The sequence below is a fragment of the Sphaeramia orbicularis genome, chromosome 22 (assembly GCF_902148855.1).
Source record: "Sphaeramia orbicularis chromosome 22, fSphaOr1.1, whole genome shotgun sequence".
NCBI classification, from domain to species: Eukaryota; Metazoa; Chordata; class Actinopteri; order Kurtiformes; family Apogonidae; genus Sphaeramia; species Sphaeramia orbicularis.
This window is the reverse complement of record NC_043978.1, coordinates 29,342,820-29,356,212: the sequence shown is the minus strand read 5'-3', so window position 1 is coordinate 29,356,212 and position 13,393 is coordinate 29,342,820.

Sequence of the window (13,393 nt, the reverse complement as noted above, 5' to 3'; positions counted from 1 at the left end):
AAAATGGTCCATATTTAACAGAACTTGTCAAGTCTGTTCTTTGTCACACAACTTATCTTTTCCAGAGTAAGATAAAAAGTCATTCCCTTCTACTTTTGTGAGGCAGATTTCCGTTATCTAGCTATAGACCATTTAGCTTCCAAAAAACAAATATGTTGCAAAGACCTACCATTTTTGGAAATTCTAAGATTCTCTGGATAAATATTCAATAATAATCATGTATTTCTATATTATCATCCCACTATTACATTGTCCTAGCTGTAATATAAAGTGCAACTGAGAGAAAAAAAATAAATAAATAAGAGAAAAAACGAAGTTTACAGATTCAAACAGTCATCAAAACAGCAGTTCAGTTGTCTGGTTGGAGTTTTGCTGTGGATGTCCGCGGGGTGGCTAAAGCCTGTCGCTGTGGAAGGGAACCGGAGAACAGAGAGCATGCTGGTTAGTGTTTGACACACACCTGAAAGCCCCCGTGGTCTCCGTCTGTAGAAGTGCCTGTGGTGGTCTCCAACTGCCTGCTTGTTTTTGAGGAGTACTCATTGCCTCATCCCTGCCTCCAGGCAAAAAAACTGCATCCCTATCCCCACCTCCCCCCTTTTTACTCTTTTTCTATTCTCCTCCTCCCCTCACTCACCCTCTTTTGCTCACCCTTTCTCTTCTTCTCTCTGTTTCTGCATCTTTCCATCCCCTCAGGGCACCAGGTTCGGGTAGAAGTCTATTGCAGGGATCAGAGCTGATAACCTGTATTCTGGACAGGCGTGCCACATGGGGCCACACCTTGCCCGAGGATAGGTCCATCCATGCTGGGGGCAACAGAGGCACAGGGCTGGGGGGCTAAGGCCAGGGGCTAGGTCTAGAGTCGAGACTGGCAGCTTGAACTGCAGCAGGAGTGGAGGGGAAATCGGGCTGGATGCTGGGACGGCGGCTTTATGAGCTCGAAGGCCGGGGCGGGCGGCTCTGAGAGTGGGGTGGGGGGTGGGGTGGGGGTGTGGATGTGGAGACAGAGTCAGTGACAGGGGTCTGCATGGTCCAGCTGAGGCTCTACTGATCCATGGTCGAGCGGAGCTGACAGGTGAGAGAACAGTACCACCTCTAATGATGGTTGGTGTGAGCTCTTGCGCTGCAGGACAGTTTGATGTGGTGATGGAAGGGTGAGGCGAAGGGGAAGAAGATAAAGGTGGACACAGACCTGCGGACAGCGATGGAAGAAACTGTTTTCGCCTGCTGAGTGCAAAGTTTTGGTTTATACTGTGTGTGTTTCAAATCAAAGATCAAATTGAAGGCCTCAGCTTAGTTGCGTCTGTTCATGAATCCAGGAGTAATTTGTGTGTATTGCAAGTTTTTCGTCAGTATTCACTTCATTTGATTACATCCTGAAACTGCAGGACCTTCTTTGTTGGTCGTGGGCTGTCTGCTTGAGAGGATATACAACATGACAGGGTGAATAGTTGTTTGTATGTGCACCTCAGCGCTGTGATGAACTTGCAACAAAACCTTTGTCTGTTGATTGTCAGGATAGGCAACCCTGTATTAGTTACATGCACAGAACAGAACAGCATAGTAACAGAAATAAAGCAGAACCCAAACCAATATGTTGTAGTGATGGGACCATTGGCTCTTTGAAGGGAGCCATTTAATCAGGGGCCATTCACTGAAAAGAGCCGTTCAAAAGACTGGCTCTTTTATGTTTTTTGCATTATTTTGAAACACCAATGTTTTAATGAGGGCAACACGGTGGTGCAGTGGATAGCACTCGTGCCTCACAGCAAGAAAGTCCTGGGTTCGATTCCAACACCAGTCGACGGGGGGTGGGACCTTTCTGAGTGGAGTTTGCATGTTCTCCTCGCGTCTGCGTGGGTTCTCTGCGGGTACTCCGGCTTCCTCCCACCATTCAAAGACATGCACTAATAGTTTAATTGGTTAATCTAAATTGCCCATAGGTGTGAATGTGAGAGTGACTGTTTGTCTCTATATGTCAGCCCTGCGATGAACTGGCGAAATGTCCAGGGTGTACCCCGCCTTCGCCCATAAGTAGCTGGGATAGGCTCCAAGCGACCCCTGTGACCCTAGGGAGGATAAAGCAGGTTCAGATAATGAATGAATGTTTTAATGACTAAATAGGCTACATGTGATGATTGACATTACATTTTAAAGGTGTTTAATTGGCGTGGCAGTAAATATTCACTTTGTAACATGTTGTTTTAAAAAGTGCTATATAAATATAAATATAAATAAATAAAATAAATAAATAAATAAAATAAATATCTTACCGTAAAAAAGAATAGTTAGTTCAAATGTGTGGGCTAAATCCATGACATGAGAGGTGACATTAGACAAATGCTGGAATTTGACAAAAAACATCACGGTACATTATGTGGACTAGTCTGTAGCCTAAAAATGAAGAAGAAAATAAAACATTTTCTGATGAAATAACATTTTATTCTCCTCAAAACAAGAACAATAAATGTGTGTAAACATATGGAAAAAATTGCACAAAACACAACAGTGATTAATCATTGGAATTACTTAATTACCTGAACTATAGTGCAATTCTCAGAATAAGAACAGTATGTTGGTAAACATACAGAAAAAATGCACAAAACACAAAAGCGATTTATCATTGCAATTACTTAAATACCTTAACAACTGTAGTGTATTTGCGCTCTGAACAACTAACTTCTTGCCATGAGACATGCGCAGAGCACAAGCACTCTTTTTTTCCGCTCGAACATTCTCCTCCTGCCCAATGCCTCCCCAGTGATGCTAAATTGACAGGCAATCGGACACTCCCTCCTTAAAAAAAAAAAAAAAAATGAACAGCTCTTTACAAAGACTCGGTTCCCATCGTTCATTTCAAAGAGCCATTCAAAAGATTCAATTCATTCATGAACGTCACATCACTAATATGTTGGCTAACCCATATTAATTTGGAGAATTTGTTGAGTTTCATATCTGTATATTCTATTTTACGGCATTGAATATGTGAAGTTGTTGTCATGGCTGAAGCACTGATTGCATTAAGGTTGTTAAAAGCCCACTAGGTGCCATCTTAGAGGGCAATTTTTTCATATACACATTAATATAAATGGTATTATTAACAATAATAAATATAGACGAAGAACAAATAGAAATTGTGGTTTAAGCTCAGAATAAGGAAACTTTTTCATTCCGTAGAAACAGAAGTTTTATTCATCTTTTAAATTCAGCCAGTTAAAAACTGGTACATTATCATGGTACCATTGATTAGTATAACACTTGGAACATCATTGCTGAAATACAGCCTGATATGGGAACTAAAATGATGTATAGATTATTTTCTTGTTTCACCTTTGACACTGATTGTCTACCACCAATCTAGATTCACCCATAAAAACCAAAACATCCACTGGCGACCAGAAGTATCTACTGATCTGAACTGTTTAATATCTTTTGATCCGCTAATCCTATCAATACATGTAAATAAATGGTGTAAAATACAATTATTCATCTTTTCATGGTCATCAGATATGACCCATGTGGACGTTCAGAGGCTCCGTTGTGAACGTAGAAACACTGTCATCTTCTACAACATTGATTCACCAGTAAAACCCATGGAGTTGGATCAATGACAGTGGATGGAGACACTTGGTTTATGTTCAGTTAATGAGAGATTTTGCTGATAAAGTTGCTTTTTCTTCAGTTTTCTGTGTTTCTGATATCCCTCAACTTTAATCTGAGCTTTTATGAACATCTATATAATCAGTGAATTAAACGTAGGAAAATATATTATTTTTACTGAAAAATGCAAAACACAGAGAGTAATATTTACAATAAATGATTCTAAATCACTTCAGAAAGGTTCAATTTAGGAGGAAAAACTCATATGGCAACTGCCACACAAGTAGCAGTGGGTCTTTATGGGTTAAATAACACAGAAACGAGCATGTTTTTGCAATTCATTCTTTGTCGGACCTCTGACTGGTGCATAACATCAGCATCAGACATAAGTGCCTTCACTACACACATACATATATAACTGTCTGGCAGTGACATTACATGGTCTTGCTTCATTTTTATTCCAGATCACAACAGAAAGCTGCTTATGTGGACTCTAATGCACTACTGATCAATAAAACAGATAAAACAACTGAGAAGATGTTCCATTTAGAAAATAATGATGCTACTATATGGTAGTGAGAAATAAACTAGTAATGCTGCTACTTTGAGGTGAATAAGGGCGTTATCACACAGCGTACTCGAGTCCGTATCTGAGTACGCTGGACCCCCAAGTCCGCTTAATTTTATCCATGTGATTGCAACCGTTCCGTGCTCAAGTACCGTGCCCAAGTCCAGTTGAGAAGGTAGTCCAGGGTCCGAACTGCCTGTACTCCAGCACGGTACGTTGCCGTGTGAATGCGATCTGTGCCCAAAACGGAAGTCACCTAATCACCACTCTGACAACGGAAGTGGGTTAATCACCACAAGACCATAGACGGTGCTCCTGTTGTCTCATGAAAAACCCTCGGATCTGCACTCGCCTTATCAACCGAACCACTCTGTAACATTTCAAGGACAACGAAAGTCGCTCTGCTTTGCCTCAAACAGTCAATCAAATCAAATCAATCAATCAAATTTTATTTATATAGAGCCAAACCATAACAAAAGTTATCTCATGACGCTTTACATATTGAGCTGGTTGAAACCAGACTCACAGGCTAACAGATAGCTAAGGGTTTGTCTTCTTCTGACTTCCACGTCTGTTGGATAGCGACAGAATTCCCTCCACATCCCCACCAACTGTTTCGGCCTTGTAACACCCATTCGTACTTGAGCACAGACCGCGATACGTGTGAAAGCAACATCTGCGGGAAAGGTGTGAACGTATCCAAGTATGGTATGGACTCCAGTACGCTGTGTGAAAACGCCCTTGAACTACCCAACATGGGTTATAGGCACTAGGGAAACTAAAGTCAATTCCATAGGCTTTTTTTTTTTTTTTTTTTTTAACTAAAGAAAGGGTAAAACACAGTAATGGCCCGTCAGAGAGCGAACTTTAATTGATTGCCATTCCAACATTTATTACGTCCACCAAGAGGTACTGTGATCACTTTGCTTTGTGTTTGATTGTTTGCATGTTTGTTTGTTTGTTAGCAATTTTACGGGACAACTATTCCAACCATCTTTACCAAACTTTACCCACAGATAGGCCTGGGCCCTGGGATGAACCCATTAAATTTTGGGCCCAGTAGGCCAAAGTTCAAGGTCACAGCAAGGTCACAAAATCTAAAATTTTCCTATCTCTCATCATTGACCAATTTTCTAAAATTAAAAAAAAAAATTCAATACGGCTTCGATTAGCCTCCAATTTGATACGCCCGGAGCTTATAACAACATCTTGTATCTGGCCAAAAAAATTGTCCACATCCACTGTGGAATGTGGACTCTGTGAACATTCCAATTTAACATTGAAAATCCCATTTACCTCACATTTTTCATTATAACTCAACAAACATTGATTGGAATTTAATATAATTTGACATACACATGACTGGTACCAAGCTTCAACTTTTTCTGCTGTATGGAACAACCTTGAAACTGTTTAATTTAAAAAGAAATAAATCGATCCACACATGCACACTGTTCGGGGTGCTTGGCGGAGGTTTGCGTTCTCTGAACACTTGTTTCAATATAAAGTAGCTCCTTGTTTTGCATAATCCCTTATGGTCCAACTAAAGCAAAAATGAATTAAAAAGTATAAATGAGGGTCATTTAACAACACTAATCTGTCAAATTGTCTCTAAAATGTCCCGTCAGAGAGATTTCGAATACCGTGTTTTGACCCTAAAGGAAATATTTCAAATCAATCACAAACTATGCATGTTTGGTTGACATTTATGCATTTAGAATTATTTCGTTTGACAATACCTGCTTTAATTTTTACAATACATGCACATCGTTTAATATACCTTGCAAATCCACTTATTCACAATGGCCTACGCAGTGTCGAAGATATGACTTCCTGTAACTTTATTTATTTATATACATATATGTGAAAGACTATGTGGCGACACTCCATCTGCCCGGCTGCTTAGATTGTCCTGTCTGTGCCGCTCTGATTCCATCACCTTCCGCGGGTTTGAGGGTGGTGGGAGTGGGGGTCGATTGGGGGGGAGGAACGGTGGTGGTGGGGAGCGTACACAAAAAGTCACCCTGAATCTGCCAGCTGATTAATCAAGGGTGATTCGGTGGCAAGCGCAGCCTACCCGCTCCTTCCTGGCGAGTCCGTGTGTATTTATTTAGAGTAACCCATGGCCAGTCACGCCTGACCTCAAACCATCAGGAGCAGCCACAGTTGCGCCCAAGCATAAACAAAAAATGTGTAATGAAGGTAAGAGGACAGAAGACGGGGTGGTGTGTTGGGGGTTGGTGGCAGGGCAGGGAGGGGGCAAAGAGAGTGGGAGGAGGGCTAGTCCTTTTTCTTTCTTTCTCTCTCAGATAGGGATCTTGTGTTTCGCAGCAGAGCTCTGGGCCCAGACACTGAGCTGAAATCGCTGCCAGTGTCCTAGTGTTTACTTCTCCACTGACATGGGAAGGGAAATCATTGACCTCTGTTGGAGCAGCTCGGGTCCATCCATCTTCCAGACTTTTTTCATTTGTTATCAGTGAAGGGGAAACCCACCTTCTTGCTTACAAAGTTGATTGGAACTCCAGGCTCAACCGAAGATACTGTTAAGATGATGTTAAAACACGTAAAGTATTGAGCGACCTGCACTGCACACTGCAAAAAATCTAAATCTTACCAAGTGTATTTTTCTCATTTCTAGTCAAAAATATCTCATCACACTTTAACCCTTTCACGCATACTGGTCACTACAGTGGACAGCTATTCTACAGCTGTTCTCTTGTATATTCATGGATTTTGTTGTTGTTGTTGTTGTTTTTTTTACACATATCTTTATTAAAGTTTTAAGACACTACATATCTTTTCTGACATGAATTGGTGACATTATGTAGATCTCTCCTGAGCATAAACCCCGAGAATCACAAGCCCTCCCCATAGTTTTCACACAATTTATCAGTAAATACACGTTTCTGTGCGTCAAAAATTAAACGTGTGGTGTCCAGCTGAGTGGACATTTTTGCAACTTCATCAAAAATAGGTTCATAAGAATTTTTTTTTCATTATTATTTTTTTTATGTATGTATGTATGTATTTATTTATTTTTAAGAAGAAATTTTTCCATCGCATTGTTGTTTTCATGCCTAAAGAGGAATAAAAACACTCAGGAAAAAATTTTGATTAAGGTTCTCATAATTCGTGCATGAAAGGGTTAAATAAGACATAATCACCTAAAGCAGGGGTGTCAAACTCATTTTCTTCCGGGGGCCACATTCAGTTTAATTTAATCTGCAGTGGGCCGGACCGGTAAAATAATAGCATAATAGCCAATAAATAATTGTTTTAGTGCAAAAAAATAACATTCAATAATGCCAATATTTACATTTACAAACTATCCAAACAAAAAAGGATGTGAATAACCTGAAAAAATTAAATTTGTCAAGAAAGATAAGTGCAATTTTATTATCAATATTCTGCCTGGACTTATCATTTACACATATGCATTACAGATCAGATCTACAAAGTTACAAAGCATTTAATGACGGGCAGAAAATCGTTAAAATTGTGCTTAATTTTCGTTAGACATTTCAGGTTGTTCATATTTGTTCAGGTTATTCACATTTTATTGTTAAAGGATAGTTTGTTAATGTAAACATTTTCATAATTTAAAGATTTTTTTGCACTAAAAGAGAAAAAATTGGTGTTGTCATTATTTATAGGTTATTATGATATTATTTTTGAGTTTGACGCCCTAATTTGCACTTTGCAAATTCATCCTGTGGGCCGGATTGGACCCTTTGGCGGGCCAGTTTTGGCCCCCGGGCCGCGTGTTTGACACCTGTGACCTAAAGAGTGGCTTTTCAGTGAGATATAGACAATAGATCTTGAAATTTTTATTTCAAGAAATCTTACCAAGATAATTTTCACGTGTTCCATTGGCAGATTTTTTTGCTTAATTCAAGATTTTTTTTGATTAATTCAAGTAAAAAAAATGTCAATGGAACAAGTGAAAATTATGTTGGTAAGATTTCTTGAAATAAGATTTTCAAGATTTATTGTCTAAAAATAACTTCTTATATCTCACTTACAGGTTACTCTTTAGGTGATTATGTCTTATTTTAAGTGTGATGAGATATTTTGACTAGAAATGAGAAAAATACACTTGGTAAGATTTTGATCTTTGCAGTGCAGTTGTGGCTAATGAAGTGCTGCTATCAGTCACACAATTTCATTCACATATGTCTTTATTGTTTATCTTCCTCTGCACTGAAAAGTATTGAGCCCTAATTTTGTTGCATTTTATACTGTGTATGATTGTGCAATGACAATAAAGACTCATCTCTCTCTCTGTCTGTCTCTCTCTCTCTCTATACTCTGCATTTATTTATTGATTGATTGTTGATGTGGTATGACTGTTTTTGTGGGGCGGTAACTGCATTTTGTATTTTGAATTTCCCCTTGAGGATTAATAAAGTAAATCAATCTATCTATCTATCTATCTATCTATCTATCTATCTATCTATCTATCTATCTATCTATCTATCTATCTATCTATCTATCTATCTATCTATCTATCTATCTATCTATCTATCTATCTATCTATCTATCTATCTATGCTGGCACTGATGTCAAAAGCCAAATAAAAACTGTAAAACCTTAATTGAAATCAAGTAAGCAAACAAGCCAGCAGATATTTTGGCACAAAACTGATGCTCTGTGGTTGCAGAAAGTATGTCAAAATATTGTATCGTATTGTATTCTCATTTGGGCACACAGTGTTGTCTTCTTTGCTGCTACCCTTTCTAAAATAATCTAGTTCATCCAGAGGTTAAAAGCATCGAGCTTGATCAATTTCATCATCGTAGTTGTTGTGTAAGTAGCACGGCAAGCAGGAGAACAAAAACAAACAGACTCCAAAGATGGAGCCTCTGAGAGTTATTGATCAAACATGAAGGTTAGCCAGAAGTCTGAGAAGGTTGGCTCTCAGTGGTCCCACGTGGCGCCGAGAGGCCCAACTCGCTCTGTCTTTAAGAGCACAAAACACAGAAAAGAACAAACACAGCGGATGGAAGAGAGGAAAGAAAGAACAAGCATTACATACTCCCAGTAAGGCTGGAGTGTGTTTTGTGCAGCCTGGAGTCTATATAAAGAGTGGATGTAGCCACCGTGATGACGCCAATTTGGTTTGTGAGCCCACGAATTTGGAATTTGGTTGTGACTATCTTGACTTTGCATGTTTTCCTCATGGCTCTGTGGGTTCTTCCTTCCACCGTCCAAAGACATGCACTTAAAAGGTTAATCAGTACATCTATATCGCCCATAGGTATGAATATGAGAGTGAACGGTCATTTGTTTGTATATATGTCAGCCCTGCAATGAAGTAGCAATACATCCATAGTGTATCCCACCTTCGCCTGTTGGATAAGGTCTACCATCCCCTCTAAAGGATTAAGCAGTTTGGAAAATTAATAAATGAATGATTTATTTTAAATTTTGGAGCCAGAAGTGACCATTTATGAACAAGAGGAAGGAGCTGGAGTACCTTGTCAAGCTAATGCTAACATTAACTTATGCTGCGTTTCCACTACGCAGAACCAGCTCGACTCGACTCGGCCTTTTTGCATTTCCATAATGAAAACCGACCTAGAATCTGATACCAGGTGCTAGTTTTTTGGTATCACCTCCGCTGAGGTTCCAAGACTGGGGAACAGATACTAAAACGTGACGTGTAAACACTGCAGACCACTGATTGGTCAGAGAGCTGTCTCTGTGACCTGCCATTTTACAAAAAACAGATGTGGAAGTTTACAGTAAATATAGCTGTAGGTTAATCCACTTGATGGCAGCCCACAAAACTACCCCATGTTCGGTTGAGGATATTCAGTCTTTGGTGGCCGACGCAGAAATTCAGCATGAGCTTGACAAGACAACACGCAATGAGCGAGTTTATCAGCAAATGAGCAGACAACACGGAAGTAATGTGCCACATCGGTATGACATCCAGGTACTCTAAAATTGGTAGTATCCTGTAATTGAAAGGACTAGTACTTGGTACCCGAGTCGAGTCGAGCCGAGCTGAGTCAAGCCCGTTCCACATAGTGGCAACGCAGCATTACTGACAACACCAGCTGCTTGACACACACTAACACACAGATGTGTTTATTAACAGTAATGTCCACTTCATGTAACTTATAAAGACACTGATAAGCACTAGCTAGCTTAACTTGCAGGCATTATAATCCAATATTGAATTAATGCTATCAGGTTACTGTAACTAAGTGGCTAACAAATATTTGCATGATAAGTTCTCTGACAGTTTTCCACACAACTACAGTAGAGCTGTCTGCCTAGAAAAAATATTTTGTTCAATAAACAGAAGCTGATGACGCATGATGTACCAATGAGTTAGCATTTGGTCTCCTAACTGAGCATGTGCAGTAAGGTTGGGTATGTTACGTGGATGGACAAAAGTCGATTAAACTGGTCTAAATACAACAATAATACCCTAATGGACGAGGTTTGGTTTGTGTAATCTTGTCATATTTTGTTGCTAAGACAGAGATAGACCTCAAACTAAGTAATTTTCTCCCCATCTGTACATTTGAGAAATACCACACGAAAGTCAGAATATTCAGTTGGTATTGGGTTTGTGGGAAAATAGTCTGATAGACACTGAGGAGAAAGACTCGGTCAAAATCTTTAAATCACATTCACTTCTTTCTTTGTTGAATGGAACAGAGTCTGCTTCTTGTCGGTGGAGAAACAAAGTGACACAGAAGCAGGAAATTACTCACCAATGAAGCATCTTATTTCCCCAAAAACATCTTTGGTCTGACTCAGAAAGCAGTGGGCTGTAAGTCAAAGCCCACTAACATGAACAGAACCCACCTGCCTGTCACTCAAGGTGACCACAATTGAGGCCTCTTAAGCCCAGTTACCCCTGCTTTTTTTCAGACCTTGAAAAGTCTTAAATTTTCTAAGAAAGTCGTCATAAAGTATGGAAAAAAGTTTATCTCATTGTCAGATTTCAGAGTATCCGCAAAGGCACATATTCTGTTAAGATAAGAAATACATGAGGAACGCATATTAAAAACTTGATATGATTTCGCTCACTGGTCAGTACTGGAATGATTCTAGTGAAACTTATTTGTGTGATATTCATGCACTTCTGTGATTTTCATAGATTTTGAAAACGTTTCTGTCAGTAAAACATAATTTACTGCGAATCGTGCATTCATTCATTCATTCATGCATTTATTAAAATGAACTTTTCTACTACACACAACAGGTACAATCTCAACCAAAAAAGTAGGCACACAAGTATAAAAGTACATAAAGTCAAGGTCTGGGGAAAAAAGTGGCAGTTCTGAAAAAGTCTGGAATTTTTATTTGGATAAAAAGCCAGCACCCTGTTAATTAATCATGTGACTTTTTTCCTTTGGGATTAATAAAGTTTTATGAATCTGGTACACAGCTAGTTGTATGTAGGTCAGATTCATAAAACTGTGATAATCCCAAAGGAAAAAAGATGTGGTAGTTTTTATGCTGTTGTGTATTCATGCATGTTGTACCACATTTGTCCAGCAGTCACCGCCAAAGCATTCTGGTCATAGCAACGTGACTGTAAGGCTATTGTATTCCAAAATTACAAATATCTCCCAAAATGTTGGTCCTACCAACTTGCTGTTTTCACTACTGTTTTCTTTGACCAAAAACAGATAAGTATACCAAACTGCAGTAGTCAGCTTTTTCCAGATTTGGTGTGATCCCTGAGACACACATACTTGCACGCACACAGAGGCCACTTGGCTTTTATAATATATAGCTGCGGAAAAAAGTATTAGACCATCAAAAGTCATCAAAAACAATGGTTTTGCAATCAAGTATTTACTTCTGGGTGTATAATGTGACTGAAACAGACAGAAAAGAAAACATGGAATGCCTAAAAGCACTGTTTTTGTCAGTACAATGCCATAGATACTGATGTAAGAACTGAAGTGATTTTGGTTATTATCAAGAAAACATGGAAAATGTGTAGATATCAGCTCTGAAATTAAACTGTTATGAGCTATTTTTGTTGTAATCATTATATTTGTCCAAACAAATGTACCTTTAGTTGTATCAGACATTCAAATGAACAAGAAATTGAAGAAAACAAGAGTGGTCTAATAATTTATTGTGACTGTATAAAGACCAACAATTTATGTCATTTTTGTTATATTTGTTGACTAAATATTTCCCCAAATCCTTCCACATATATTGAAATCCATAATAGTAGAGATACCATGTGACATAATATTAATAAAATGATCAATTAGGATTTTAATGTCATGAATGGATGTGGTACTGCTACACGGCATCACTTACTGTCACCGATTTTCCCCAGTGGTCACTTGTGGTACTACACTTAAAAAACCCTTGTGGTCCAAAACATTTCCATTATTAGTTTTTAGAACGTAGTGGTTTTGCATGTATATGTTAACTCAAAGCATAATAAAAACAGATTTCACATTTTAATGTTTGTACAGTTGATGTTTTTAAAATTGTACAGATAATTTATGTTTTTAATTTATTCTTGTATTTAGGTTTTATGTATTTTTCTGTACAGCACTTTTTTTATACAGTTATTCTATGTCTTTTAATTTATTCTTGTATTTTACTCTTTTATTTAGTTTTTTATTTATTCTTCTGTACAGCACTTTGGTCCACTGTAGTTGTTTTAAAGTTCTTTACAAATAAAGTTGGATTGGATTTTGGTTATTATCAAGAAAACCATGGAAAATGTCTAGATATTAGCTCTTAAATTAAAATCTTATGAGCTATTTTTATTGTTATCATTATATTTGTCCAAACAAATGTACCTTTAGTTGTACCAGGCATTAAAATGAACTAGAAATTGAAGAAAACAAGGGTGGTCTAATAATTTTTTTCACGACTGTAGATTCACTCCCTATACAGCTACCATGAATAAGAAAATGTAATAATTAGATGCTTTTTTTGCTCTGTAAACATGTTCATTTCTTCTGTAAACTGGTATTTTGGTATGGGAATCTATGGATGGAGCTGCATTTGGATCTAGCCTTGAGTGGTCATTCGAGGAACTGCAGGCTGTGACATTTCCATTTTGGGCGCCACATGGATGAACCATATGGCCAAGAGTAAGGACCAGTTGTAGAATTACTGCAAGTGTAAAATAATTGAGTCCAGAATTGTTGTAAACCAACACAGGAGTTTATGTTGTTTACTATGTACCAAATGTGTAATTGCACTTTAAACTCCTCAAAGTTATTTTAA